Here is a 15814-nt window from a genome sequence, read left to right as displayed (position 1 = left end):
TCTCTCTCTCTCTCTCTCTCTCTCTCTCTCTCTCTCTCTCTCTCTCCCATATATAAACATAGCATTTGTTTTATGTAACAGTGTTTCTCATATTTTTCAGTCCATTTCTGCCACAATATTTTACTTTCCTATACAAACATTTAATCTCTGACATCCATTCATCCATTAATACAGTATGTTTTGTAGCCTCTATTAGTAGTTTGGTATTAAGAAAGAAAAGACTTGGCAATACAATGACAGGAAATACTTCATAAAGAATTATTCTGATAGGGTGCCAAATTATCACTCTATACAGCTGTATAAATTAAAAACTAAACAAGTACTAGTAGTGAGAACTAAATGATTTCATATATCAAAGGTATACTAATTGGCTCAACACAGAGACTAGGTTGAAAAAAGCAGTAGACTATATGAGATGACAAAATTATTAAAAATTAGCCAGTCAAAAGAATAGAGCTGGGCTCATGTATCTACTGAAAATTTGAACTGTTAGTACACACTACGAACACTGTTGATTTTGAAAAATGTTGTGAATTTAAAAGACTTAGTACAAATGAAGGATATAAATTATGAAGCAGTGAGTTCAAGCACAGTAACCCCTGTGAGACTGACAGACACTTCCATCTAGGGGAACTGATAAATTGCATAATAACTCACCCCTTAGAATAGAATGGAAAGAATAGAAGATTATTATAGTAGCTACAAGAGCAATTGGCATGGTAGTAATAGAAGAGACACCTGAACATGGTAGTTGACTTGGGGAGACAGAGGTATACTCATTCAGTTATGGAGAACTATTTTGTATGCAATCCTTGCCATGTCAGTGAAGGCAGTCTTGATTGCTTCCAGGGTTTTTAGGGTAAGCCACAAGGCATTCAATTTATCTTTATGCAATATGTGTTATGCAAATAAGGTAATGGGGGAACTCTTCCCTTTCCGGTTTGAAGTCATGATCTTCCCTCTACAAATATGTCATGTTCCTCCCTGCAAAGGAGAAACAATTATTTTCCTAGAAATCTTGAGTACAGATTTTCTGCTGATCTTCTTCGTCTTTTTTTTTTTTTTTTTTTTTTTTTGATTTTTCAAGACAGAGTTTCTCTGTGTAGTTTTGCACCTTTCCTGGGACTCACTTGGTAGCGCAGGCTGGCCTCAAACTCACAGAGATCCGCCTGGCTCTGCCTCCTGATTGCTGGGATTAAAGGCGTGCATCACCACCACCTGGCTTCTGCTGATCTTTTGAAGAAGATATATGATTAAGACCCATGAAGTCAGAAGTCACTTGTAATCTACAATACCTTCTAATGTGTACTGATCAAAATTTAAACAATTTTGGAGTATTTAGAACAACGAATAAACAGTCAGAAAAAATGGCTAACTGTACTCCTGGAAACATACTCTAAGATTTCTATATCCTACTGCAGAGAGACTTGCATACCCATGTCTCACGTTGTTCAACTCACAACAGTTAAGACATCGAATCACCTTAGATGTGGGTTTTAGAAAGAAAAAAAGTAAAATTGTGAAATCAGCAAGAAAATATTTAGAACTAGAGAATTACTAAGTGAGGTGATTGGGGTTCCAAAAAACAAACATTGCATGTTCCATCTCATATGCAGATGCTATCATCTAACTTTTATATATGTGTACTTTATGACATATATGTATATATCATTTGTGCATATATATGTATAAACACATATCTACATTTTATAACTGTGTGAGTGTAGGTAGAAGTCAGGAAACCAGAAGGGAGTCTATGACAGAAAATGAGGTTTTATCAAGGGAGGTAGGGAAGGCAATGTAACTATGTGATAAGAAAGTGGACAGGAAGGTATTTGCTGTGGGATGTATGGCAAATGTGTTGCTAATTAATCAATAAAACACTGATTGGCCGTTGGCTAGGCAGGAAGTATAGGCGGGGCAAGGAGGAGAATAAAGCTGGGAAGTGGAAGGCTGAGTCAGAGAGACACTGCCAGCCGCCACGATGAGAAACAGCATGTGAAGATGCCGGTAAGCCACAAGCCAAGTGGCAAGGTATAGATGAATGGAAATGTATTAATTTAAGCTGTAAGAACAATTAGCAAGAAGCCTGCCACGGCCATACATTTTGTAAGCAATATAAGTCTCTGTGTTTACTTGGTCGGGTCTGAGAGGCTGTGGGACTGGCAGGTGAGAGAGATTTGCCCTGACCGTGGGCCAGGCAAGAAAAACTCTAGCTACAGGTATTGGAGTAGAAGGATTCAAATACTGAAGAGAGCAATAATATATAGGGAATAATGGGGAGGGGAAGATCAATCAACACGGAGTGTTGTACTTTCATCTCTGTGATAAAACATGATGACCGAAATGGACATAGGAGGGGAGAGGGTTGACTTCTGCTTACATGTTATAATCTGTAACTGAAGGATGCCAGGACAGGAACACCAAAAAGAACTTAAAGCAGGAACTGTAGAAGAATGCTGCTTGCTGTCTCACCCATATTCATCTGTGTTTATAACCAGAATCAGCATCAGTGGGAATGGTACTACCCAGAATGGGCTGCATCCTCCTCCATCAGTTAAAAATGTCAATCCCTCAAAGACATCCACAGACCAATCTGATCTGAATACTTCCTCAACTAACATTCCAATTAGGGCAATAAGTAAATATGAAAATATCATAAGGAAATCTCTTACTTTGTATGCTCATTAAAAAATAAAATACATTTAAAAGAAACATGGATGATTGAGTGTATCATTATTTTAACCAATTTATGATCTTAAATCAGATAAGATCTAAAACAAGTTTTATTCCTTAAGACAAAAGCAATTATATATAAATGCAAACTATGAGAGTACAACTGAATATGATTATGGGTATTTACAAAGCAATAACTAAAAATAAAACAAAAAGGTTTTAGAAGAACAGAGTCTTATTTTTTAAAAGTAAAATGGAGTGATCATACTACTAGTGTCTTAATGTTCCAGATCTACATCCAAATCATCCTGTGCCTTTAAAACATGAATTACTGTCTGCTTCGACATTATACAGTTTATACTGTAGAAGAGATGTATTTACACTCTGGTTACCTCTCTTGTGACATTCAATTAAGCATAACACTAGGTCCTGAAGACTGGCATTCAAATGAAGAGCATGTAACACTAAAAGATGTTTTGATTGCATCCTCTGAACCTTACTTTCATGCTTATGACATGTTTTAAATTAAGCCCCCTGAAGTCTTGAACACAGGTGTAAAGGATTATTTTGAATTCCTTGTAATACCTTGCATCTTGGTTTTGAGTTCTTGTTGTATAGAGCCCATCAGAGGGAACCCATCAGTATATTTCACATTAGAATTTTCTACAAGTGCCTTTGATTGCAATATTCTTCTCACTATATTCTATAATTATTATTTAATCATTAATTCAATACTATAACAACCACCTCCTCAAACCTCACAGGGCTTTTTTACATAATTAGTACCTAGAAGGATTAATTTCCCTACTATTAACATTCGGGGTTGCTTATGAAAACCATTACAAGTACTTCAACAACATTATATAATAGTTAAGAAAATTAGGGTTGTTTAATGCCTGAAGAAAATAAAATTTCTGAGTATGATTGAGTCTACTAAAATACAAAGAAGTAGTTATTTTTGGAGAAACAAGTCAAAAAACCTTCTGCACATCATTGGTTGCTGTCCAAAGTTCAATACTTCAACTTCAGTTGTTTTATTTTTTTCAAATAGATTAGTAATGAGCACAAAGATTTGCACAGCAAATGGGCCACATTTAAGTGTATCACCCAATTACTAAGAGCAAATTTGCATAATTCTAAGCATGAGAGTGGCTTGTTTCACATATGGGCACCTGCCATTTTTGATCACATTGAAAATATTAGTTCAATAAAAGAGCTTTTGAGATGGAGCATTCTCTCCCCTGTCAATTAGAGAATACTAACTAATGGCACACATCACAAGGACTTGGGAGTCACACTTTCTTCTTCACAAGATTGAGGATGATGCAAGATCAAGGCTGACTAGGCAGCCTTGGAGGATAAGGCTTCTACACTCCCACAAATAGCCTAAACCCTCCCAGTGACTGCTCTGTCAGTCTTGAGGCTAATTAGAAAATGAAAGGGGCCGGGCGGTGGTGGCGCACGCCTTTAATCCCAGCACTCGGGAGGCAGAGCCAGGCGGATCTCTGTGAGTTCGAGGCCAGCCTGGGCTACCAAGTGAGTTCCAGGAAAGGCGCAAAGCTACACAGAGAAACCCTGTCTCGAAAAACCGAAAAAAAAAAAAAAAAAAAAAAAAAAAAGAAAATGAAAGGGTTTCCTACACCTGTCTTCAAGAGCCACTTCCCATCAATAGCAGTGCTCAAAAAACTGACAGTCTGCCAGGGGACTCATGCTTAGCCTAGAAAACTATGTGCCATTTTGAATGTTCATCTTATAGCATTGGAAAACACTGAGTTAATGTGTTAGATTTTCACAACTGAATGAGTCTAGGTAGCACTTTTTCTACTATTCAGAAGGCAGGCACTTTCCAAATAGAACCAATCCTCCTAATTTCTCCCTGCCCTGACACTGGAGTCTAGTGGACAATCTCTTTTTACTGACAAAGTGAATTAACAACTTTTGACTGTTTGACTGCTGTACATACATTAGCCAAGATTCTGTAAATGTTTTGTTTGAAATCTAATGCATAACTTGAAGTAAAAGTATCACCCTACACAAGTTAAAAGTGAGATATTTATTAATGGTAGAAATACTGTTCAGAGAATTGTTGTAACTATATACATTGGTATCATTATTAAATTAAATGCAGGCTAATTCTAAAAAACAGTTACTCCAGTCATCTTTCTTTTGAGATTATAGCATAATTACATCATTTCTCCCTTTTCTTCTCCATCCCAACTGTTCACATATACCCCTACTTGGTCCTTTCAAATTCATGTATTCTTTTTACATGAAATGTTGTTATGTATGTATATGCATATATTCTTAAATACATAAATAGATCTCTAATATACCAAGATTGAAATTATAATTAGTACAATATGAATAAATAAATAATGCCATTAAGTGTCTGCAAAATAATGATTATACTTATATTTTCCATCAACTCTTTAAGTAATGATGAGTAAGAGGAGCGTTCTGTACCATATAGTCTTCTAATGTAACTGGAAATAGTGTTGTCATTAGTCCATGTTGTTAATCAAAGCGTAAAGGTTGAATATTTTTGTGATTCTTTGGTATTATTTGCTGGATGCAAACTTGGAAAAAAAATGAGTTTCAATCTTTTCCTAGCTGTGTTTAAAAGCAGTTTCTTTTAGCAATGACTTTTGTATGTAAGATAATTATATGAAATGTCAAAAGACCAAGCCAATGGGAAAAATGATATTTAACAAAATTAGAAGAATAAGCTTCCAACATTTTGAAATACACCTTTGAGTTGAAAAGCAAACTAAACACCCACATGACTAGTGCATTTGAGGTTTTCAAGATAAGAGAACATTGGTAAACAATTCTCTATGGACCTCCAACCTTCCTGCAATACTATACACAAAGGCATTTTTGTTTTAGATTTTCTTTACAAAGATGCTTATACTGTAAATAGTCTTGGGAAAGGAAGAGAGGGTTTACATGCAGGAAGCAAAATCCATTCTTGCTTGCAGCCCAGTAAAATGATTAATGCTAACGAAATTCAGAGCTGCTCAGATATGGTAGGAATCTACTATGTGAACAGCATCCAGCTGGAGCACCCTGCATCTCTGCTGCAGATCCTGAAGAACAAGGAAAACTGAAGACCATGCTGTTTGCTGGTCCATAAAAATAAAGCCCCTTTCTCTGAACCATGTGTCACCACGTGCCTCATGCCACTGACAACACAATGGTGGCACACAAAATTGATAGTGTTTAATAGAATAAAGTCTCAGATCCTTCTTCATGTCCTCATACTGCGGCACCCCTCAAGTTTCCATTCTTATGTCAAAAATAGACTGAATTTTCCAGTCTTCGTAATTTCTCGATTTTGAAAATACCTTGATTATAACAGTCACCAGAATATAGTTATAGTATTATTATTCAATTATTTGATCTTTGTTGTCTATTAATAAATTTGTATTGTGACCAAGGAAACTTCATTCTTGATTAAGCCCCTTAAATGAAAATTACAAATATTAACCCCATACCAATCCACACATTAGGCCTCTCCAAATCTTCTTCCTTCTGTTCCCTTCATATACTGCGAAATTACTTACTTTAGTAAATAAGTTTAACAAAAATAAAAACATCTACATAAACCAAGGTATTTTGGACATAACTAATATACTTAGTCACTGACATGAAAATATCTGTTTACAACTGTATATTCTGTATAATATTTAAGTTTCAAAGTATATGAATTTGTGCATGTAAAGCAACCTTGTGGTCTATGCTTGTTAAATACTTCCATTTGGGTATCTTACAACACCTCTACAATTTTGATATCATCACTGTTAATCTTTCCTAAATGACAGCTAACCTTATAGTTTTCAGGTCCACCGAGTCTATGATTTTATTTCTATTCTTGTTTTTCAGTTAATAATAGCCCACGTTTCATTTCGACTACATTTTCTATAATTCTATCAATGTAACATTAGAAGACAATATCCATGTGGGAAAAGTTTCTAAAATTAAAGCTTTGTTAAGCTGAAAATAATTCTGGGCTCTCTTTATTATCTATATATATTTCATTATTATTTATTATTGTTTCAGTTTTCTGGTTCATTCCTCTATAAAACAATGTTAATTGTGACAAGGTTCCTGGCTCAGTTAGTTATTTATCAGTGAAGGATAGTTTAAAGGCTGGCTCATAGCTGTGATATTTATCTTTGCTATTTAAGCTCCAGGGAAAGCAGATTGGGTAGCATGAGAATCCGAAGATTATTCATGTTTCCCACCAAAGCTAGTTAAGAGAAATGTTACCACCTTTCCTTCATAAGATGAAAAGGTAGCTCATAATATATTATATTGGAGGGAAAACCCAGCCTATTTGTTAAAATCTCAGATACAAAGATATGAACTCATTTGACCTTCAAAGTTTATCTAAGGAAGACAAGTATTAGGAGAAAGGATCTTGAAACTATTAGAGGACAAAAATCCAGTTTCCTTTAAGAACAACTTGTCTTTATTTTTTGTTCTGTAACCAGGTAGTACTTCATTGAATAAAATAACAATCTCCTAAATATTTATTTATTTTATGTGTCTGATATTCAGGGTATCCAAATAAATATCCATAATACTTTGGTTTATACAGATCTATACTTAACATTTTTATTTTAATTTAACTTATTAACCAAAGTGAGTTTTTTTGCAATACATAAAGGAGTCATCAGCAAAACAAGAAACAAATGAATTTATTTTTATCTACACCATCTTCATTACAATAACTTTTTACATATTTGACTCGAACATATTTAGAATCTTTCTTCTCTTATGAAAGTCTTCTAGAGTTTAGGTGACATCACACATGGGCAACTGAAACATGACTTTGGGTTAGAAGGTTGTTCATGTCTTATGTATTGTATGAATAAACCACACTGAACAAATTTTCACAGTCATGGATAGTTAGAATACTGTCAGGTGTTCCATAAGGCTTAAGGCTCATCTTTGAATTCAGAAAATACTGATAATAAAGCAAATGAATGCAAGTGAAAGAAAAAATATTTTCTGATTCCTATCACATTTGTGCCATGATGTACTGATACTCTATGCATGTTATAGACATGGATCTACATCCCAAAGCACCTCCTGAAGTTTCCAGACTCTTGTCCAAGGACAATGAATTGCATCAGTGACACATGGTTAGATATAGAAAAAAGAAATTATTTGTGAGAATAGGAGTAAGCTAGTAGGCCACATAGCAAGGACATGGTATTCATTGCAAAATTGTTGAACCAAAAGGCTCTGAACCTTTTATATGTCATTTACATAACATTGCCTTCTCCTACATTTGTATATCACAAGCAGTTCTTAAGAATGCCCAGTAATTATATGTAGTCTAGTCAGGGAAGTATTTCTTATTTTTCAATGCAAATTAGTTTATTTAATTATTATGCTCAATGTAGCTTTCTTTGTGTCTCCAATCTATTGCCATATCTACTCTCTGAGAGCTACATATCCTAATGATATTTTGGGAGAAGTTTTCTTTAACCACTTCCATGCTTATGATGTGTGTAGTCCCTGCATATGGGACCACAAGATTTTCCGCTTTGTTGAGGAGGAATTTAATATTTTCTGTAGTAGGAGTTAGCTAAAATCCATGCATCATAGGCAATTTAACTTTAAATTGTAAAGTGTTATAGAAAAGACATATATTCTAAGACTAAAAACACAACCTAAGCAAGAGGAACATGGTCATGTCCACTGATGACTCCAAAAAGAATGAGGTCCAGGAAAGAGAAGGCCATGCTTCATTAAGATTCAGGAAATACATCCCTTTGAAGCTTGTTTTGATCTTACAATTATTTTAAGAAAGAAATCTGAACTACTACTTATAATGTTAGGTATTTAGGATGGACGGCTTTGGATTTTCTAACCTACCAGGCGCTTCATTCCTGGAGAAAACAGATTCTCCTTCTCTCAGAGCCCATCAATTGCCTGTAGCTCTTCATCTATGACTGGGATCTTATGAGATTTCCATCAGAATGCTGACTAGCATTGCCTTTGTATAGGTCTTATCTACAGGACCACGTGTGTGAAAGTCTCTGAGTGCAGCTTCCCTGTCATACATAGAAGACTCTCTCACAGCAGTATTGGTGGTCCTCTGCACCCTCTTCCATTATATTCTCTGAGACTTGGGTGTAGGGGTTGTATTGTAGATGTATCAATTGTTATTGGTCCCCTTATGGTCAGTTGTTCTCTTCAATTTGACCAGTTGTAGATTTCTGTCATGGTCTCTATTCAGGTGAGGGGGAGGGAGGAGGGAGTAAAACGATAATTAAATTGAAAAGTTGTATTTACACACATACATATAACAATAATAATTAAGGAAGGAATCATGAATTTGAATTTGAGAGGAAAATAGAAAGGACAATGAAGGAGCTGGGGGAGAAGGAGGAGTGGAAATGATGTAAATATAGCATTCATGTATTATAATTTATGTGATAATTAAATAAGAGAAAATGAAATAATATTGATATTTTTTCCAGAGCCTGTTTTGGGAGTAAATCATTACAAGAAACTCTACATCTAACCTTTTTTTTTTATAATTTAATCAATTTTTTATCACAGGACATTGACAAATGTTTAATTTAAACAAACAGTATTTTAAATTTTTATGAAACATTTAATAGACCCACAAATGCCATTTTAATAAGATTTAAGATGTCAAGTATGCCTCAGTTTATAACCATGTGCTTTTAAGCCCTTTACTATCTCCCCAAACACACATTCACATACATGCACACATGCATTTTTCAAGTATGCATGACAAGAAATACAAAAAAGAGGAACACAAAAATAAATTTCAGTGAACAGTAAAAATGAATGAAAACAAATCATGTAGCCATAGATTTTTATTACTCCAATATTTCAGAGGATTGTAGGGACAGAGTTTTGTCCCAGAATGTCATAATATAAAATAGCGTACAAACAATAGCTCATATGTTAGCATTGTGTTAACAAGGTTGAAAGGTCTACTTTAACCTAGGTTTAGAAGGAACAAGATTAACTCTTGTGTGGAATCTGTAAAGCTGACTTTTTGTTACTATGCCGTTCTGTTTTGTTGGTTGGGTAACTTCAGTCTTTAAAATGGCAATGTCCTGTAAGATTCATTCCTTCTGAAGTTCTCATTTGCTCAGGGTTGAAGTGGAACTGCCTATTAGTGGAATCTGTAAAGCCTGAAGTTCCTCTATTATTGAAACTTGTGAGCTAACATGGATATCTGTGTTGAATTTTAGTAATAATCTTTGAGTAGTAAAAAAAAAGAAAGAAAAATAGATGAGAAGGCTTGACACAAGGAAGAAGTTTTATCCATTTGAGAAGGCAGCTGGAAGGTGTATGATTGTTTTGAACGATGGCAGAGAATTTTTTGTAAATCTCCATGAGGCAAGAGAAAATGAAATTAGGGGACAAATTAGTTAGATCAATTAGTGTAATCTAGTTGCCCAGTGATATTCTGTAGAAAACCATGCTGAGTTTTCTTTGTAGAGCTGAGAGTTTAGGGTTAACAGAGAAATAAGGACTCTAATTATCTCTAGGGTTAAGGAGTGCACCCTAGGGGAAGTATTGTAGGCACAAGAGTGGATGGAAGGCAGGGAGCTTAACTTCTAGTATACCCTGTAGGTCCATTTTCCTTTTTTTCTGGTAACATGAGGTAGAAGGGAGAATGTGAAGGTAGAATGCAGCTCTGTAGAGTGGGAAAAGATACTTCACCTGAGTCCTATTACCCACCATTTTCTGCTTTAGAAGCACGGCTTGGGCAGAATGAGGTCAACAAAGACATCAGAGGTATCACCCCTGAGTCTTGTGGAACAGAACTTGCTTTTTAAAAAAAATTATAATCTTTATTATAAACAAACTTTCCAATAAATAGAAACATTACACACCAAAATTAACCATACCCCCAAATCTATACAACTGTAATAAAATAACTATCATAGTTATAATAGGCATTCAGAATAGACTGTGAACTTCAGATTAAAATTTACACTTCCAGTCACAAAGATATTTTAGGCACTTATCTCCCACCAAAATCAGAAATATCTAGAACAAGGTAGAACTAAAAAAAATTAGCTTTCATAACTCATGTCCGTTATGTGCATTCAGTCCTTTCTCATTCCTTATATTTATTCATTTTTTTGCTCTTTTCTTCATGTTATGCTGTACTTAAATTAATACTTTCTTACCTATATTCATATACTGTTGTATATATTAAACATGCAAAAGAGAACATGCATTTTTTCCTTTTAAGATTGTGTGCTTAATATTAGGCATTCTAAAAGGAAACAAAAATCAAATCCAGAACTTACTTCAGGACAGTGTTAGGGTTTGCTTCCATTTTGTCCATATATTTCTCAGGCTAAATAATTTTGTGGTAAAATATTAACCCTATTTATTTTGGACTCTCACAGTCAATTTCTTTTAATCCCGAAGCTGAACTGTAGCACGTGGGCCAAAGGAAATTACATGCAGTGACAAGTACCAGGACTTCATCTGTTCTCAGTCTTCAAAGAAACTGGGCAGATTAGAGCAGCCTCCCTTCTGTCTCTCAAAGAAGCCTTCGTGGCCATGTTCAGGGATCCCCTCAGAGAGGCCAGAAACACTGGCTTGTGTCTCATGATGGTCTTGGTTACTGTTTCCCCAACTAGGACTGTATCAACTATCTACATTGTCTTTCCCAGGTTTAGACAGATCCTGCCACAAGCATCTCTGGAACTTCTCCCTTTGCCACAGTGGATGAGGCTATTTTAAGACCCTCTTTTCATAATAACACTCATTACAAAGGTAAGCATACTTATATGTCCTAATTCATAGGTAAATCAACTGTCATGCCACCATTTATTAAAAGGTTTATGCCTTTTGTACTAAAAAAAAAAAAAAAAAGAAAAGAAAAAAAAAAGAAAAAAAAACTTGTCTTATATCAAGTTCCCACCTGTGGAAAAATTCCCTTATTTGCTTTTATGATGGTATTGCTTTTTTTTATTTTACAGTTCCACTTAGGTGAAAAGTGACAATAGGCAAAGACTTCTGCCCCCTCCTTTGAATCTAATGCTGAAGAGAAAATGTTTCTACCTTAAGAACCAACTCTATATCCTTGAGAGGAGTTGATAACAGCCTAGAATCTAGCAAAACATAAGTAATCAAGGCATCCTGGAATTAAAGTGTGGAGTTATCTAGAAGCATAAGGACACTGTGAGATATCATTGTATCCAAATCTCAGGTAAGCATTGTACTATATCTGAATCTGACATTCTTTATTATTTAGTTTAAAATATATTTACATATTTTTCTCCTTATATTCCCTCCCTCAAACTTCTCCTTTGTACTCCCATTAATTCTGGAATTCATGGTCACTTTTGCTTTAATTATAAAGGGCTGGCCACTTGATACTGGATAGCCAATTAAAGTGCTCATTCCTTGGGAGGATTGTTTTTGTTTTATCTAATGTTCTTTCTTGTCTGTAGTTCTTTATCTATAGATTCAGCCCCATGGGACTCCTCACTTCCATGTTAGCATATCTGCTGCTGCTGTACTTGTTCACATCTTGCTTAGGCAGCTTTAATTATTTTGAAAGACGGAATGAAGATTGGGAGTACATGAATACTGGAGACAATGGAAAATTTGGGAATGTGTTCTCTGGAGCGTCAAAGCCACTGTAAAACTATAACAACCACTTCAGCATTGCCATCTTAGCTTGGCTGGTAGCTGTGGGAGAGGGCCCACTTAGCATCAGAGCGTAATTTGCCAACAGAGATACATATGGCTCTCAGCCCCAGTCCTGAGTCACTGCGGATCCAAGTGAGCCTCTTATGTATAATCATCTCAATGAACTGTGATGCTCAGCCATATTGCTGACCGGTGTGCCTCTCTCTACCCTGTTACATATTCACCTGACATCTCATAGGTCAGGAGAGATGGTTCAGGCATACTCTGAACTTCAGCACCTTAAGCCATAAAAGGAAGAATGGAGGAGAAAGACAGCAGAGAGAAAGGCCCTTGGTTAAGAGCACGCCACAGAAGTACTTCCCTGTTGTAGATGAAAATTATTAAAACAAGAGATAGAAACTGATCAGGTGAGCCAGAGACATCAATGCACTAGTTCTGAGCATGTCCTCACTGGAGGCCATAAATGGCAGAATTGTGGTCTGGTTTCCTGGTTCAACTCCACAGCCTTGTAGGAGACTGCACTTGAATATGTGACTGAGACCGAAGATCCTACATCTCATACTTGGGCAACCAGACTGACAAGCTCATGCTGCACCTCATACCTTTAAAACAGTGTTCAAAACAAAAAGCAAAACAAAACAAAACAAAACCAACACCTAATAGCTTGACAGTACCTCTTTCTGGGTCCCCTCCTGCTTTGCCCTCTATGACTCCCTCTCAAGCTCCAATCTATAAAGCTAAAAATAACTTCTCTCTAAAACTCATTCTTTAGGGTCAGGATTTTCACTTTTTTTTTTTTAAAACTTTAAGACTAAAACCCAAGACAGCCATTGGCTTGAGGAGACTTCGGTGGCCATGGCATTTCCAAGACTGCAGCTCCACAAGTCTAGTTCATAGAGAGGCCGTAAAAGCCCTATTGTTCTCAAAGATATCACAACATTTGTGGATCAAAGGGGGAACACAAGAAAGAAAGAAAGAAAGAAAGAAAGAAAGAAAGAAAGAAAGAAAGAAAGAAAGAAAGAAAGAAAGAAAGAAAGAAAGAAAGAAAAGATTATAACTTGCACCTCTTGGCTAACAGGGCCGGCTTTTATAGATCTGATTTTCAGGCCTGTGTCACACAATAAAGTTTTTTGTGTCTCAGAATAATTTATTGCAGGAGATACAAGTGGATAGAAACAGTAAAGATAGAAGAAACAAAAATAATAGAAATATAGAAAAAGCGATCCTTTATTGAGATAGGGAAAGTACTCCTAGGGAAGGAGTTGGATTAGTAAGCAGAGATATAAGTAACATCTACTTCCAAAGGGCCAGACCATGAAGACCAGGACTCTTGGTGGGTCATTTACACTGTCCTTTCTTTTCCCACCTTTATGGGATATTCTCAGTCAAGCTTTGGTTATGGTGTGTTGTCCATGTGAGGAAGGATTCCCTGTCTTTCTCTGGCTTCCATAACATGTTGATGTAGCTTTCTCCAATTCCCACTCTCTGGTCACATACACATTTGTGACTCAGGAAAATTAACTGGTCTTCTAATTTCATTTTCTTTCATTTTTTCTTGCCCATATATTCACTAGAATAAAATCATATACTATATTATACTATTACTTGATCTTGTTCATATAATTATAACTCAAATGATTAGCCCATTATTTTAATAATGCAAGAGGAGATGATTGTAGATAAACACTGAAATGTTCTGAATGTTCCTTCTCAAGACTAACTTGAAGCATAGATAAAAAGCATGACATTATATGGGATGAGCTTAAGATCAAGAAGAAATGTTAAATTCACACAGTAGTCTCTTTGATAAATATTATGTTTTCTATATTTTAAATGGCAAAGAGTTGTGATTAAATTATATCATCAAAACAGAAAGTGCCTCACTGAAAAACTTGTAGAATAAATATAAACTTAACAAAACCGATAATTTTAAATATGGCTGGAGTAGAACATTTCTCAAAATAATATCTTACAGATCCAATCACCGAAAACTGTAACAAAATTCTGTTTTCTTATATTTTTCCTCTGCAGCATATACAACTAGTAACAGACAAAGTTCTTCCAGACTTGTTCCAGCCTTTAAGAGAGCATTTATCTTTGGACATAAATGAAGCAGAAAATTATCAGAGTAAAACTTGGACACACAAATGATCACCCATGTTACTGCTCCAAAATTTGATATGGTGTTTCAGCTCCATTTTCCAAATTTCTTCCATATTCTTCAAAATCTAGCTGTCCCTGATGTTTTTGTTCTTTCAATACTTAAAGAGATTATCGGAGGTCATCCGGAATGCCATTAGGAATTTAAGCCTGTTATACTGGAGCTTGTAATTATTTTAGCATGAAATGCCAAATGAAACAATGGAATTTCAATCTATGTTTAAGAGGTGGAACTACATATAAAATAGATAGTTCAACCAGATACTGTATGTGCTGTCTTTGAAGTCATATTAAAGCCAAAACAAAGTGAATTTTTATACTGGACATACCTTATGCTCTGTACTATTACAAAGAATTCCTATTTGAGTTGTATCTTTCTCCATCTACTACTAAATTCAGTCTTTAGACAATGAGGATATATATAATATGATACTGAGAAGCACAATGAGAAGTTGGAAAATGGTGAGGGGAGACAACACAGTCCAGTGGGTAGAGATACTTGATGCCAAGCCTGACCGCCTGGCTTTGATCTCCAGAACCTACAAGGTGAAAGGAGAGAACTGGCTAATGAATGCTCTCCTTTGGCTTGCACAAGAATGTCTTGGCATGTGTACCATGGACAGTGCCGCACACTTACTCCCAACAGAACAAAGAGTTGGGAAATTTAGAGTTTGTTTTGTTTTGTTTTTTCCTTGAAACCTTCCCACATTGGCATTTCTCTAACCTTCTTTGGGTCTTTATGTAAGTCTTATTCGAGTAGTTGTGATTTTGTTGAGTACTTATACTGGTCTCTGGTACAATTTGTTTTCATAGCTCCTAGGACTCTTTAGTGCTCCCTACCCAGAATATGTTAGTAAATATAACAGTGTTGTAGTAATCAAAACCCAGTACTGGGGGACCTAGCAACAGGTCTTTTGACACATGCCTTTGAGGAGACAGACCATGTATGCAAATTAGATTGTATGAAGCACCCTGAGTTTTTCATGCATCCCAGGGCATGTCTACTAACTAAACTGTAATAAATAGTGAACCTGGGTTAATTGCATGAAAAATGTAATCTATTTATATTTTGCAAGCATATATAGCTGCTCAAAGCTTGAATTGAAAAAAATTATCAAAGAACTCTTCTAAAGAGAAACAAAAATTTAAGTAATGAAGCATTGTACTTATCACATTTTATTGAGTGAACATTATATATCAAAATCTATGAGCAAATCAAGCTACACAGTTGTCTAGCCATGCAGATTTGCTTGGAGGGCCCCCTGGTGGTAGAATCAGAATCCATCCCTGGTGCGTGAGGGGGCTT

The sequence above is a fragment of the Peromyscus eremicus genome, chromosome 12, assembly GCF_949786415.1.
Source record: "Peromyscus eremicus chromosome 12, PerEre_H2_v1, whole genome shotgun sequence".
Lineage (NCBI taxonomy): Eukaryota > Metazoa > Chordata > Mammalia > Rodentia > Cricetidae > Peromyscus > Peromyscus eremicus.
This window is presented reverse-complemented; position numbering follows the sequence as displayed.